The 12,582-nt window shown below is 36.1% G+C and overlaps 1 protein-coding gene across 2 annotated transcripts in view; it reads left to right on the top strand.

Annotated features, from left to right (window-relative positions):
* Nucleotides 1-12,582, top strand: part of GPM6A (glycoprotein M6A) — a 93,943-nt gene that overhangs the window by 19,526 nt on the left and 61,835 nt on the right. The window contains exon 1 of one of the 2 annotated variants that reach the window (XM_052682494.1): nt 10,975-11,047. The exons of the other annotated variant lie outside the window; for it this stretch is intronic. The gene's annotated coding sequence lies outside the window, so the exon portion shown is untranslated. Of the gene's footprint in view, nt 1-10,974; nt 11,048-12,582 lie in introns of those variants that run through there. 2 annotated transcript variants of the gene reach the window in all.

The following is a 12,582-nucleotide window of genomic DNA, read 5'->3' on the forward strand; positions in this document are numbered from 1 at the left end:
TTCCTGCTTGTTGTTTAAGGAAAATAATGTAGTCTTAAAGATAATTAGTTTACAACAGCAAAGCCTGTGAGCACACAACAGCTGCTGCTTGAGTGAGAGCTATCCTTCAGTTATTCCTTTCACTGAGCCATGGACTTTTGTGAAGTAAGTAATAACAGGGCTGTTCAGAGTCAGAGCTCTGACTGTGTGTCTAGGAGAGTTGTAAAATACAGTTTGTAAATAGATACTAGGTATACCAAACTAGGTCATTATATCAGTTCAGTGAAGCTCCTCAGTGCTTGCAGGAGCCCTGTTTGACAGATCAGATACTGCCTGGCTTGGATGGTGTTAACATGATTGAGAGGGAACTGCAGGAGTTTCCAGTGGCTGCGAGATATTTTCTATAGATTGGATAGGAGTGTTCAGTTCCGAAGAGAGGCATTAAGCTGGGAGAGTCTCTTTTATTCTGTATCTAGAATGTGGTATGATAACTGCATGATGCTTCACTTCCGCTATTTGCTGTCAAAATTAAAAGGAAGCCGGAATCACTCTTCAGCTGGAAGGCTATGCTGAATCTGTGCAAAGTAGTATCGGGGTGGTGCTGGCACCATGGCTTTAGCCACAGAGGAAGCCTTGTGGACTTCAGTATTTCCCCCAGGCAACAACAAAAGCGAGACAAAATGCTGACTGCTGCTGGTTGGAGAGTTCCTATGAACTCTTGGCCCTGTATCACTAGTTATCTTGCTGTGATGCATAGGATACACATTAATTTTTACAAAAATGTTGCTTTGGTTTGAGCAGTAACTCTGAAATATAGTCCACTGATAAAGCTGGTTTTTTGGAGATACTTTCTAAAAGCTGAGAGCAGCATGTGTAATCAGAGTGTTTTTCTAATACAAAAGAGTGAATTATCTCATTTTTACTGCCCTCAGCCTTTGGTTTTGGGAAATGCAACACAGTGCCAGGAAGTATTTGTTATTGGTGAATGTATTTTGCTGCTCTTTCTCATGGAGGTAGGAGACATTGGACTGAGGTCTGCTGGGAGTTTTCTCTGTGCTGTTAACTAAGGAGAAGGACCAGAATTGCATAGGGGTCAGGAAAATCTTTTCTAGCAGTATAGGCAGATGGTACCCTTAGAGATAGCTTGGAGCAGGGATAAAACTGCAGTAGTACTTAATTGTGCTCCCAAGTGTTCCTATAAGTGATGATGCCAAGTAAAATTTGTGAAGCTTGGTTACCATGCAGGCCAAAAAAAAAAAAAAAAAAGGTCCCAAATTGTTCTCTGATTCCCCATTAGAGATATGTTAAGGAGAAACCAAAGATGTCTGCCTTTAGACAGTGGCAGAGGAAAAGCATATGATCTTGAGGAAAAAAAGAAGTGGAAGCTTAACTTCTCCTGTAGCCAAGAACAGTGGATAGGACAGTGCAAATTCTTAGGAAATTAATGAGAATTGGAAATCATGGTGACTTCTTAATTAACGCTAGATATTCCCTCTTTACCAGAGCTTTGAATGTGATGCAGCTGGTTCAGGGTAATTCTTCCAATGTCCTTTTTTACAGAGATGCAAGAAAAACAGTGCTGTGCCACAACGGATGCAGACAGGACTCTTGACAGCATTCCTTGCACAGAGATAGCAGGAATGCTGAGTATGTATGTGTGTATGTGTACCCACAGGTTTCATGGCCCATTTCTGAGGAGCTTATTTCTGAGGAGCTTCTTAGGAACACTTCAGAGAGCACATCTCTGATACCAAATCTGTCCTCTTGCTGTTTTCAAGTCCCTTCTGTAAAGCCTAGAGGAGATTCTAAAGTTCCCCAAAGAAGGGCTTGCTAGGTTTCTCACCCTGAGGGCAAATTAATATACTTGGGTTTAATTTCACTCTGGAAAAGCAGGAGGGTTTTTTGTCTGAAACTTTAAAGACATCTTCCTAGAGGGACATCTTACACAAACAGTCTCATCTCTAAGAATTAGTTTAGAAAAATGAGGAAATAAACCCAATGTACTTACCATGGAAAATACTGGCATAATGACAGAAATCTCCCAATTCTGAGAGAGAATCAGTGAAAAAATGAGAGGAAAAGAATAGAAATGAACACAGGTGTGTATCTATTTTGCTGGTGTATAGCATTTGTGTGGAATGAGACGTGTTTAGAATATAGACTAAAATAATCCTCCTGGGAAACTGGAAGTAAAGCCTGTGTCTTACTTTTGCATGGCACAGTAGCATGCGCCTAGGCAATTCTTTGAAGATATGCCAGATAGTGGGGAACAAAAGGGAGTTGGAGAAGTCCAGAGGAAGGACTGAGTGCTCAGTAGCATGAGACAGAAGGAACGTGTGTGGGACAGGTAGTTGAAAGTGAAAGAGGTGTGAGTGGTTCACTGTGTACATTTTTTTAAAACTTAAAAAAAATACCCACAGAAACACTACAAAAAAAAGTGTTTCAGGTTTGGGAAAAATCAGTTTCAGGATTTGAGGGAAACCACTCATTCAAAAAATAGCACGCTCTATTGCATACTGTAGAATGGTGCAGCTCTATTTTTCTCTCTGCATGGCTCCTCAGACGATTCCATTTGTTAACTGGTGACAAATGCCTTAAAATAAAAAATAGGCTAATTTAGAGTCACAGGACTAAGAAACTAAAGAACATAGGTAAGCATACATTAGATATTTATGTGTGTGCATTCTGTAATGCACCATTATGTAGATTTTCATTTTGATGGTAGCCAGTTTTTATAAAGCAAATTATTTAAATCGGAGCCATCTATTTTTAGAGAATGGAAAGAACAGAAGGAACCTGGGAAATGAGTGGGGAAAGCCTTAAAGCTTGACCATGTCTGTATTAACGTGCTCATGAAGGTGCTGAAGAGCCTGGGAAACCTGTAACTAAAATGCATGTGGATTTTACGTATAAATACATGACATAACTATCTTGCTGAAATCAGTTTTTTTCAATGATTTGCTTCTACAGTGGCAGTCAAACAAATGTATTATAATTGAGCATTACCTCCTTGTAGCTGGAAGGAACATTTGTATGTGCTAATCTGGACAATTCTGGCAAAGATCATAATGGAAAAGAAGCATTTATTGAATTAGATTTGTGAGCGTAGTTAAAAGATGAACATGTGGATAACAGTGGCAGAGATTTCCCCCATAAAGCCCCAGACACACAGGGGATTAGGAAGCATTAGGGCTAGCTGTTGGTAGGAGTCCAGCCCCTTGTCATGGCGGCTGCCCTGCGGGAACTGGGTCACAGTGTGTCCCTCCACACGTGTGCTGATGTGCACTGTGCCATCAGCCCTGTCTGTCCATCTGTCTGTGCTGTCCCTCAACAGAGAGGCTGGGGCACTGAAAGGGAGAGCTACTCTCTCGCTGACACAAGAAAGGAGAGGCAATCTCTAAGCTTCCAATTTTGTTGTATTTCTGTTCTATTTATGATGAGTGCTTTTGAGGTGTTTTTTGCTGGTTTTTGTTGATGGAAGGAAACAATTAGTGTGACTGATCAGTGTGCAGCCACTGAATTTCTCAAGATCATCTTCTTATTTCACTTCAAGATGTCTTACTTTAAGGAATATTATCTTTATAGATTAAATCACAGCTTTGTTGGCTTCAATACAAAAATTTACTCTACATAGTTTGTCTTTTTGGAGTGAATTCTAAGAATGGTATACTATTCTGTAGTAGTCATTATTGTTAGCATTAGTAGTATTGGAATAGTAATACCATGAGCTGCTATTATCAATTATTAATTTATAGTCATGCTATAATGTGTTCTTGAGGAAGCATGATGTACCTGCGTCCTCTGTAGATGTCTTGAAAATGTTATTTACTTCAGTATGTAATTGTTGGGAAGTTATTTCAAGAGACCACTGAAAATAAATCAGAAAGCTGGGATTAAAGAGTTGTTCAGTGCTTGTAGGGATGTGGTCTTGATATACCTGGAGACAGCTTCTAAATCACCAGTTAAGTAAAAATAACCTGTGCCAGTCAGCTTTATTTATAGTCACCTCAAGACAAATTCTACATGTCTGCATAATTAACAAGTGATGTTTAAAGAAAGTGGAGTTATGTATGACTTAAATAAATTTGAGGTCTGTGCCTATTTAAAAATCTGAAGTGAGGGAAGAAGCCCCTTTGTGTCTTACTGAAACAATTTCTTCTCTGTCCTACCAATATATCTAGGACGTGAAATGCGAAATTATTTGGAGGTTTTAAAAACACAATTGATAAAATGCTTCTCTATTTTAAATAATGTAAATTGTTTTTATCATTATTTTCAGACTCTTGAACCAGTTTTGTTTTCATTTAAACAACTAGAAATGTGTGAGAAATGCATTTATACCACATAGTGCAGATGCTTCTCTCTCCGTAAGTTAGGAATCTTCATTAGCAAATAAAGAGGACAAAAATGAGCAGAGCTGTTCATCACTGCTTTAGTAGCTTTTCTCAAAGGTATGGAAGACTCTAAACTTGTCAAATAGAATATAAGTTGCTAGCACTTTCTATTCATTATTAGCATTTACTCTATAATTTGGCTATTTTGATTTAGCAAGAAGAGCCCAGAGTAGAAAGAATTGTCATTTTGTCTTGGTTAGTTTAAACAATCATCCAACATTCGAAAGAGATCAGTGATAATTGAATTCATTTTCCTAAAAGTAGTTCAAGTGCCACGGAAACAGATTTAAACATCCACAAGTTCATGGTTGATCTAATTAACTGATTTCTGCAGTTGAAGGTGAAGACTGAATATTAGCACTAAAAGGCTTTGCAAGACAAGGGCTATGAAGGGAAAAGGAAGGAGATTTATAATTGAATGGAGATTGAAATCTTTCCCTGAGCATCAATGAAAATCCTGTTCTGCAGGAAACTAGCTTTCTTAGCAACGCTGTTCCATTGGCTACTTGTACATCTGAGATGGTGGAGTTGCTGATAAATGCAAGTGAGGATGATTCAACATGATGGGCACTGCTAATCTCATAAAAGCACTGCAGTGAACTGAGGGGCATACTTTCTGTAGATATGAATGTTTTTATTTTATTTAGTTTAAATGAAATCAGGTAGGAATTGCCATAATTAGTATTCTCATGACAGTAGTTATAGTGCTGGTTACAGTTGCAGCAGCTTTGTAGCATCATTCCCATTTCATAGAAGGAGCCTGGCTCCTTTGTACCTTTTGCATAAGTCTCAGATGTTCAAATACGCTGTTGATTCCAGTGTGATAGTGTTGCACATCAGGACTTTACAGAGCATGAAACTCTTGTCACTCTCACAACTCCTGTGCTTCACAGCCCTATAAGCTGTTCAATATCACTTGCTTCTGCTGAAGAACTAACTCACACTGCATTGCAAACACTTCACGCTTGGAGCTGTAGTTGTTTCAGAAGTAGCATTAAAGAAAATACGCTGTGGAACCCTGTCATATATTAACAAAATTGAAACTACTTTGGGATTTTAGAGGAGTTCTAAAATATTTCAAACTGCATACTCATACATTTCATTACCATGAAATGGCACACTGGAGAAATAAGGAGATATGTTTCAACTCAAAATAGCTGAAAATGGGGGCTGAAAAGATATTTATAAAATTTTAAAACTGAGGGTGGAGGAACATTGAGTCATGATCTGGTGCAATGCCACTTATGCTCTGCATGTATTTTAGACAAGTGGAAGAAGTGGTGCTAACAAGTCTTGGTCTTCTCAGTACTGTTCTCCTTGTTTTCTTGAGAACAATCCCTGTCTGACTCTGTTCTTGCTCCGCGTAGTTAAAATAAACCAACATTTGAATAGGAGAGTTTTAAAGTTAGTTGATTATTATATTTTAATGAGAAAAAGCTTTAGTGAGAAGGACAGTAGAGTTTTTGTTAATGTAATTTAAGCTTTTCATCTAGTTTAAGTTGCTTATTTTTAACCTTTCACCTTTACTGCATCACTGTTTCCTAGGCAATTAAAGATCTTATTCAGTTAAAGTGTAAGCTACCATACATGGGCATTTTTAAAATCCAGTATATGCGTATTAGCTTGTTTCCCTTGGTCAAAAGAGCATAGGAAACTCTTCTCATCTATTTTGGGTGCATGTTTTGGAGGAAATGTCCTTTGAGATAATTAGTTTCTCCTTGAATAAAAGAAAAAAAATCTTTTCCAGCTTTTTACTACTGTTTTTATAAAAGATTTTCTTTTTTCCATAGATAGGCTTTATTTTCAATAAGTTATTTCAATATTTTCTGTTTGTCTTTCCTGAGTAAATTAGGCAGACATGTTGCTCTTCTGTGTAATCCAAGTAGTCCTGGACTACTTTGCCCTTGTGGTTGAGAGCTCTGTGCAGTTTTCACTGAAATGCGTGTTGAAACTGCATGGACTTCACGGTTTTATAGTCAGACCTTAAATTGTCTACCTCTGCAGTGCTTTGAATTTCTCCAGTCCAAGAATAAATACATCATACATAATTGGACGAAGTTAAAGAATGTGAGGGACAGAGATGCAAAAAGGCCAGAACAGTAAATAAAACGTGCCGCAACTCCAGTCTTCTGCATGAGGGCCTCATACTTTTAGAGGCTGTGATTAAGAAGTTTATGTTCCAGTGGATGCACAAGATAGCGGAGGACATATGGTATAGTCTTAAATGTCACAGCATCTCTACCTTTTATTTCATGTTTGTAGCAGTATAGCTTCCAATGTGTTACATATTTCCAAAGTGAGCTCTTGAGTAACAGAAGACTTGGGAATTTGATTTTGTTACCCATAGCAATGTAATTTACTTCTCCTTCAACACTCACACAATATTTGTTTTAAAGAGTGGGCAGCAGTGACTGTACATGAAGCTGGTATCAGCTGCCAATCAATGATGAGCATACATGATGCTGTTGTCAGCTCCCAGTAAGTAAAGGCTTTTAGGGATAAGGATATTTTAAGACGTTAAGGAAAATAGCATTTCCCACAATAAAAATGCCTAGGTGTCCCAAAATAAATAAGCCTAAAAATCCTAGCACATTAATTTTTGACAAGTAATTTACTGAAAACTTAAAATAATATGTATATTTTTTCAAAACAACAAGAACAGCATTTTCAAATGAGATTGATTAATTTAAAGGGAAAAAAAGTTATTTTGATGTTTTTAAGTCATGATGAAGTGCTTTTTTGATCTGATTATTACATCTTTTCAATAGGTATCTTTTTAATAACCTCCTAGGAATAAAAGGTAAACCAGAAAAGAAATTTAAAGCACTGTGGGAGAGATTTGGAAGATCTTTCTTTGTACTGGGATTTGGCAGGGCAGGTTGTCTTTTTATGGAGTACTTTCCATTTCTATTTATTTTTGGCTTTAACATTGAAAGTGTTAGATGAGACTCCTGCTTAGTTCTTGAGAAAATAGCCCACAGCCCAATGGATCTAAACATCACGGGGACTAAAGCATCTCTTCTAATTTCTTATTTGCACAGTAGGTAGAGTATTACTGGAAAGTATCACACAGTTATCTTTTATTTTAAAGCATCCTAGGAAACTGAAAGATGTCTCTTCCATTTTTGTTCTGTCACAGGACAAAATAAAAAAAAAAAAAGCAAACAACATGAAAGGAAAAGAAGAACAGCTTTTATTTTTGAGATACCTTTCTGGAATGAGGATGCTGGTGCTTGACCATAATTTCTTCAGTTCATATGCAGAAGATAGTGGAAATATGCATAAATTTATGTAGTCTTCATCCAGAAAAGCTTAACAAGAGGCTAATTTTATTGAATATCTATCTGGGGTAAATAAAAGCTACTTGTATTCTTGTATGAAAGAAAACATAGGTATAGAAGCTATTTGATACCAATAAGATCTAAGACTTCTAACTGTATTGTTTGATTTCTTTTTTCCATTCTCATTTTCCCAAACTTTCCTAGATGTTTGTCCCTGGATGGCCTCCCACAACTTGGCATTGGATTTAACTGGTGGGAAGGCTTCTTGGAATCTGTTGCAGTAGTTAAATTAGGCTGTGTTGGACAGTAGCACTGTATTTTTAGGTTCACAGCCTGAATCTCCTGCAATTGTCCTTGTAAAACAAGAGGATGATTCAAGATTCATCCAAAAGGGACTTAGAACGTACTGTTTAAGTTTCTGATTCTTGCTAAAGGTTTTGTCTCATTCTGAGGACTTCTAAAATCTATATTTACCCAAATATCTAAGCTGCATTAGAGACATCCTGAAAGTGGTTTAGCAGGTTTCACATCTTCGTGCAGTTCACGTATGTGCAGGGTTGTAAAGGACCATCAAGGGTGTTGCTTTGCTTGTGTGCACTTACAGGTTTTAGCTTGTGAAGGCTGATCTGAAAATGCACTGGAGTTGGGGAGTGCTAAGTTAATGGCTAGAAATGAGTTTTTTTTTCCTCATTCACATCTCCTAGGTCCCTGAATGTGTTCTAACAATTCAGTTGTAGATCAGGCTGAAATGGGGACCCTTCCCATCTCTGCTGAAACTGTTGGATTTTACTGAAAATGATTTTATATTCAGTGGGTTAAAAGGAAAAAACAAACAAACAAAAAAAAAACATAACTGTAAAGAGTGTGTAATAATGAAGTCAGTGTTTGCGTGCATATTTTATCTAAACTGTCATGAAATTAATTATTGAAGTAAGAATTTCCAAGTCTGCTTATTGTGCTGGGTTCTTCTATGATGATCTCCCACTTGCAATTCATGCCCTAGCCCTGTGTGGGGAAAATGCATCTCCAGAGGATTTTGGGGTACTGTAAAACAGATGAGATAACAAGGCTTGTTTTGGACTTGTATCTTGGTGTAAGTCTAGACACCTGAACTAAAAAAATCTGTCAGTTTCAATTGTGATGTAGGATTACTAGCCACTATGCATTGTAAAGGTATTCTGAGATTGCTTTTTGAAAAATGCACGATGATGAATGCAAAGAGCTCTAAAAATACTTCTGGTACTCTCAGACGCCCAGCTTCTGTGCTTGTTACTCCTTTAAAATTTTTATGGGAGGGTTCATTTCAGCGTGCACAACTAGATTCACTCTTTTTCATAACATTAGGACACACAGGACAATGCACTCCACATCTTAATGCGTTTTGCTTGTATTATTTAAGCACTTTCAATCTGGCCAAATATGTAATAAAATGTAACCTCTTGCCTAAACAGCTTAAATCTTAAATGATGCTGTAAATAAAAAATGTAAGATGAAGATGAAATGTGTAGTTGACACTTTCCCCATGCAAATAATAAACATTTTAATATTTTAAGCATTTTTCTTTGATGTAACTGTAGATAAACAGTAGTAGTTCATAGTATTTAATCGAAGATTTTTTTTTTTTAAGATGAAATACAAAGCTTTCATAATGGATGAGACAGTAAATGAAACAGTGCAAATCTGCAAATCCTCATTGTTGTATCTTCCATGTGAAGTTGACTTTATTTAGAGCTCATTGTTAAATGAAGTATTCATAAGAAAGGCTTGAATGATTCTGTGAAATGTAATAAAGAATCAAAGTTCTATAAAGTTTGAATTGCTGGTTTTTATTTTGTCATTGTCTAGGTCTTTTTTTATTATAGTGCATTCCAAATCATATTAAGCATCTTTTTCAATTACTGGACTTAAATAGGATGAGAAGAAAATGGCCTGGTAAAAATCCAAAATGACTCATTGTGAGCTTATAAAAGAAGCAAACCAATGTAGAAAAGGGAAGATATCTTAAATACTTGTGTTTATAATTATTATTACTCTATGCTTACCAGTTTTCTGATGGTCTGAAAAGGTGTGTAGCTAATTTATTTAAGTGTAATCCTCATCACCTGGATTCATGCTGCTCTTAGAATTCCCTGTGATCAGAATTTATTTTTTGGGTTTTTTTTTTTTTTAGAAAAGTTCAGTGACACTGATCATTATTTCTATCAGAAATTTAAAAATTATAGTCTCATTTTACTGAAGTGTCCACAAAATACAAAGAAGTACTTCAGTTTAATTAAACTGAAGATTGTTAGTTTACCAGTGAAAAAATGCATAAGATGGCATCGTACAGTTTTTCCAAAGTATAGGATGATTTGCTGAATGTGCATTGAAAGCACCTTGTTTCTGCCTCATCATCCTTACACAGCAAGAAAAATTGTAAATCATATTAATGATCAGATTGCATGCTGCCTGACATTTATTTGTCTAATGTGACTCACAGAAGCATAGCACGTTCTTGAATGGATTTGTGTGTGGCTGCTGGTTTGTATAGCCAGAAAATGTGAACTTCTAAACAAGCTGTGCAAAGTCAGTGTCTTATAAGAAGTGACATAATTAACATTAGTTATGACTGTTGTGTATTTCCTGATTTGTTATTTAACTTATGCTATTAGTGACTGCATTTCCATTCTTTGCAATTCTTCATTAGACTACGATTATCATCTTGTTCTTGTATTATCTGAATTTGCTGCTGTGAGCATGCTGCAAGAAGCTGGCCTCAATCAACTTTGATAGATGGAAATAAAGGCTAGATACTATAAGCATTTTCACTGCTGCGTCTTTGAAATCTTCACGAATTTTCAAAACATTTTGTATTTGCATTGCTAAATTCCTGGTAGAGTTTTTTAATACACAAGACTAAATTATAGAATTATCAAGACAATAAGAAGACTTAACCTTCAAATCAAATATACCCCTTCGAAAATAGGGTATGAATGCATATATTGCTTTGCTTCATTTGTTGCTGTTGTTAAAAGGTTATCTATGTAAATAAAACAGGGTTCAATGAAGTATGATGAGACGTTGGCCTTTTAAATGAACAAAAGAATGTTAGCATGTGTCAAAACTAGTTGAAAAGCTATTGTTGTATTTACTATATCTTACACTATTAAACCAAAATTTGCAAGTACTTATTAGATGGCTCAAAAATACACTCACTGTTACGTGGCTTGTTAGATCTACTTAGGTTTTGATGTTTTGAGACAGTTATGCAGATATGACTGCCTTTTCCCAAACTGTTGAGCTGTAATCTCATCAATCTGTAATGTTAACCATGGTTGATTTAGTCACCCAGCTTAAGCTCGCAGTGTTTTTTTGTTTACTGGCATACTTTGTTGATCTGGTCTGCTAAAGCAGGTAAGTTCCTCAGGAATTTATTCAGCTAAGTCTTTTCTTCATTTAATTTTTTTTTTTCTGAGTTTAGTTGTCTTGATCTCAGTGATATCTGATATAAATCAGTTATCTGATATAAACAACTAATACAGGAAAGCATATTGCCCTTCGCATCTTGTAGAGTCCATCCTTGTACTCTTTGTTGATTTAATCTCACCTGCGTCAGGACATCAAAGTCCTCAAACTGTTCCTTTAACCCTGTCTATCTATTCAAAGCCATGCAATTCATCTCAGAGGGAGCCTACATTTCTGGTTTTCTTTAATAACTTAAAAAAGCAATCAGACAAATGATATTAATCCTTGTCAAATCTTATAATGCTCTTGACACAGACTTCAGTCACCCTGAAGATGGCTAATGGAGATATCACTAGCTGGTTTATTTGAAGTGTTTAGATAAAATCTGTGGCTTAACTAAGTCTGGTTTTCAGTTTTTCAAAATTGTGCAGTGAAAATGTGGTAAAATCATAGCAAATTTTATTATGTTTTTCTGTCTATTGCAATAGCTGCTCAATGGCAAAAGCAGGATACTGTTTTTTTTTAATTTAGCTGATTTCAGCTTAAAAAATACCATATACAATCTGGTTGTTCCTTGGAAATCTGGACCTGGAGATCTTACACTGATTTATTCTCTAACTGGATCGTTTTGGTTTTTTTTTTTTCTTGTAATATTTGACATTTACTGGTTCTCATCCATTTATATGAATCAGTTTAATTTTCTGTAAATGTGCTTCAATGTAGAGATATGATAAGCATATTGACATATAGACTGCATGCTTGCATGATGTTTGGTAAAGAGATGTCTTGTAGACTTCCAGGTTTGTATATTTTTCTGAAGAAGCTTGAATTATCTTATTAACTGAAACTTCCCTTGTACTTACCAGTATAAGACTACTGCATGTGATGGTGAGACTATTGATTTGTACTTGTAACAAAGCATTTGTTAATGTGCTTTTCCTGTTGATGTGGCTTTTTACTTTAAGACTACATATCATGATTTTGCATCATGCCTATACAGTAAAATGTATACTACACTATACAGTGGTTTTTTCTAGCATCAAAATTCCTCTGGTTTTGGGATTGTTACCAATTTATTTCCACTCTTATGAGACTGGCTAGTTAAATTTTACTGGTTTCTTACTGCATTTACTCTGAGATAACTTGTTTCTTCTGTAAAATAAAGTTACTTTGAATTAGCTACTTTAAAACTCAGAGTAAACGTATGCTGTAGAATTTTTGACTTATTGTCTTAAAGTTTAAGGTACCAAAGCTCTTATTACTGGTAACGAGTTCTTTTAACTTCACAGTTTAAGTAGTAAATTCAAAAAGTAACTTTGAAAATCCTTGAGAGGAATAGATAAGCCTATTTTTCTTTCCAAATGGTATATGCAAACTCATATGCCAGGCATCCATACAGACTGGAAGGAGTGGTCCTTGTGAGCAGCCCTGCGGGGAAGGACCTTGCAGCTTGGAAAGCAAATGGTATCCTGGGCTCCATCAGA

Source organism: Tympanuchus pallidicinctus, unplaced genomic scaffold, assembly GCF_026119805.1.
Source record: "Tympanuchus pallidicinctus isolate F22 unplaced genomic scaffold, pur_lepc_1.0 scaffold2, whole genome shotgun sequence".
Lineage (NCBI taxonomy): Eukaryota > Metazoa > Chordata > Aves > Galliformes > Phasianidae > Tympanuchus > Tympanuchus pallidicinctus.